At 34.7% G+C, this 3,759-nt stretch overlaps 1 long non-coding RNA gene across 1 annotated transcript; it reads right to left on the reverse strand.

Moving 5' to 3' along the window:
- Positions 1-1,811: 1,811 nt before the first annotated feature.
- On the reverse strand, positions 1,812-3,272 carry LOC115712514 (uncharacterized). The gene is made up of 4 exons (XR_004010880.2): positions 3,177-3,272; positions 2,993-3,074; positions 2,843-2,893; positions 1,812-2,488 (listed from the first exon to the last, which is right to left on the reverse strand). It is a non-coding gene; the product is annotated as an uncharacterized LOC115712514 (long non-coding RNA).
- Positions 3,273-3,759: the final 487 nt, after the last annotated feature.

Here is a 3,759-nt window from a genome sequence, read left to right on the forward strand (position 1 = left end):
TATAAGTGACACGCTAAATCACTTCCCGGACTAAAACTCGAAACTAAAAGTTTCCCTATCGATAAAAAGCATGGCAATACCCCTAAAAACCCAAAAACGAAGAAAACTAGGGTTCGAAAAATCCCCCAACCGTGAGACCGGTTGCCCAACCGAATTCGGTTCGGGAAATTCGAACCCCCATCCGACCCGGATGCTCAACCGGAATTCCGGTTCCTCGCAGGCAGCCAACTAAAAATCTCCTAACTTGACCAATTCAAACCCAATTGGTCCCAAACTTTCCAGACCTGTTCTATATGCCCCAAATAACAATTCCAAGGCATCGAATTCACCCAGAAAACACATATGCAAAATTCACCATTAAAGACCAAGCTTTGAGTTTAAGAACTCAAACTTGGTTAAATCCACTAACATGCATCCTAGCCTAGTTAATTCTACTTAACTAAGCATAATAACACCTCTGAAAACATACGTAAACCTTCAAAGAATTCACAGAAACAAAACACAACATTTTCTTTCAAAATTCATAACTTTTTCACCTAAGCACTTAACCAAGTAGAACAAGGATTCAAGCATGCTATACAATCTCCTAAAACCTAATTATTTCAGCATTTAAACAAGGAACAACAACAATAATAATCAGCAGCAACAACATCCAAGAATCAAGCATGCAACACCCATTTTCATCAAGAATTTCAAGAAAAACAAGGAAGAGATTAAAGCCAAGAATTACCTTAAAGAAAATACACTTTGATCAAGCAAAATCACTAGAAATCACCAACCAAAATCCCAGCTTTGAACCCCCCAAGCTCAGCCGAAAAAGAGAGGAAAAGAGAGAAAAAGAGTTTTCTATTTTTTTCTTAAATTTGACTAAGTGTTGGAAAAGAGAGGAAAAGGATTTTTCAAGCATAATATACCATTTTATTAAATCCATTTCAGCCAAAAGATTATTTAAGAATAAACATTTAATTCATTTATTTTTCCCATTTAATAAACTCATATAAGACAAAACACTAATGGGGCAAAAAGACCATTTTGCCCCTCCACCATAAAATCACATAAATCATACTAAAGGGGTATTTTTGGGACATTCTAAATTCCCGGCCATTCCCGACATTCCCAATGTCTAAAACCCGTCCCCAAAATACTAGCATACTAAGTTGTGATTTCTACTGAGCCAAACGCCGAGTTCCAAAATACCGGACACCGGAAATGCGAAATATAAAAACTGCTGATGACATAATTATGCATATCTGAATTCCATAAATATCAATGATAAATTATTTAAATAGCTATAAATAATTTCATGATTAACATAAATAACTGCTAATTTCCAAATTAACTAAGCGGGCTTTACATATATACTAGTTAAAAGTTACGTGCCGAGGCACGTAAATATTAATTTTATTTAGATTTTAGTTCTTTATTGTTTGATTTATATTGTAATGTATGATCATGCGAATGATTTGTAATATGTGAGCTTTGTAATATGTGAGCTATCATATTTGGTTAGTAAAATATAATTGGGTATATTTAAGTCATAACAAAATAATTTAAAGGAACAATAAAAATTAGCACTATAATTTAAAGAAACAATAAAAATTAGCACTATAATTTAAAGATAGATGCATGGTTTTTAGGGCAAGTTTTTCGACACAACACAAGAAGGCTCTCCTTCGGTCCTTTCTTTCCCTTAGAAATAAAGAAAAAGTATGCTCTCATGACTTGCACTGTCACTCACACATAATCGAATTTCAGAATTTCTTTCATGAATTATTAATTCCTTAGGTTTCCCTAAGCAACAAAGTCCAATAGAGAGCAAAAGCTAATGTTTCTGTGTCTAATTTTAATTCAACTGTTATCACAATACATGAAACAAGATTGTCAACAAAGAAAAACTGATTTGCTTATCAAAACATAGTCATACAATTCCTTTCGTCAATCCTAGACCAACACTTTCACTTCTAACAAAGCTGAACAAAATGCTCTACATGTTGTACAAAAGACTAATAAAATTATGCCAATGACAACCTGCGAAAGTCATATTTTAGTTAAACAACCTGTTGGCTATCAGCTATACTCTCTCCCAATTCAATTAGGTACTGTTTGTCTAGTTGGTCTTTCAATTCTTTTCTCCACCCTTGAATCAACTTCTCATGTTTGTTGATAAGCTCCGTTTTAACTTTCAAAAAATCATGCAATAACCTTTCTCAGTGTTTCAGCCCTGCTTGGTTCATCTTCACGTTGCAGGCCAATTAAATGGAATTGAAGCTTTTTAGCAGCCTCCATAAAGTCAATAGCATGCCTTTCCACATCAACTGAAGAATTACAAACCTTACACCATTAAAGTTGTTGGCCATATTTTAGTTAAACAACTTGTTGGCCATCAGCTATACTCTCTCCAATTTAGTTAGGTGTTTGTCTAGTTGGTCTTTCAAAAAACTCCTTCAAATTCTGAGAAATTTGTCATCTCCATGCCATTTTCTTCACTCTAAGGACATATTTAATATGATCAACAAAAATAATTGAAAGACTACAAAAAAATAAAATAAACACAAACCAAAAACATGATTATGAAATGTGTAGGTAGAAATATGACCAATTAATTGAGAGAAAATGGATATATTATTATAACAAATTTTAAAGCAATCCAAAAAATAGCACAACAAAGCCATTCCATTTTGATTAATCATCAAAGTTCAGCATTCAGCAAGACACTATACTCTAAACTAAACAGTTGGCATTGATCAAAATCATAATTCCAGTTCAAAAACATCTGATCATGACACTCCAGAATCTAAACTACAATTTGATCAATAATAAAATAAAGTGGTAAAAAATCTACCTGGTAAATAAACCTCTTTCTAAGATGATTGGCCGAGAGAACAGCATCAACCTAAAAACACATAACCAGAAACTCATGGTCACGATGCTTATTTAGATCCAATTGAATATGTAAAACTCAATAAGCACAGCACAGCACAGCACAGCGTACCTATTCACTTTTAGTACCCTTTTTCACAAACTCTAACTCTAAAGTGAGCAATGCCAGGCTAGACTCATCAGGTGGAATAAATCTACACACACAACACACCGATTTAATACAGCCATAATTACATATTTATACATATATAGTCCAATGCATAATATCAAAATTTCAATAGTAATGTGAAGATAACCTGATCACCGGTACAACATCGCCAGTAGAAACTTTCGCATGCCGAAGTTGGATTGCATTTAGAGCGATTTCTCCACTGTGTATGCTTGGATGAGGAGTATCTTCTTAGTTAAGAAAAATCCAATAACAATATAATTTGAATAAACACATGTTTTCTTATCATCATAGCAAGAAATTAGGAAATGTAAAGTTCGAAATGCAAGAATCAGAACAATCAAGAACACAAAAGGATTAAATCGATGATAATTGAGTTAATAAAGGATATCAAAGAGAAAGAACGAATGAGTTTCCGATCAATGCGAGGAAAAGCTTGGAGCTAGGGACAGCGAAGTTCTGGAGATCAGAGGGACAGACGTAAGCGAGATTGGTGAGAGCGAGATTTGGAGATGGAGTGGTGGTGACCTTCATGGTCGCCTGAGAAGAAGACGATGACGAGAATCCGTACCGGCCGGCCATTTTCTCAGACAGTGAGATTGTCATCGTCATCGCTATTCCCAAACTCGTTGTCGCTGGCTGTCTCGAAGCCCTTGTCCTTTAGGGAAGAATATGGTTTTGGGAGAAGAAGAATCTAGAATTCAGTATGG

The sequence above is a fragment of the Cannabis sativa genome, chromosome 6 (genome assembly GCF_029168945.1).
Source record: "Cannabis sativa cultivar Pink pepper isolate KNU-18-1 chromosome 6, ASM2916894v1, whole genome shotgun sequence".
Taxonomy (NCBI): domain Eukaryota; kingdom Viridiplantae; phylum Streptophyta; class Magnoliopsida; order Rosales; family Cannabaceae; genus Cannabis; species Cannabis sativa.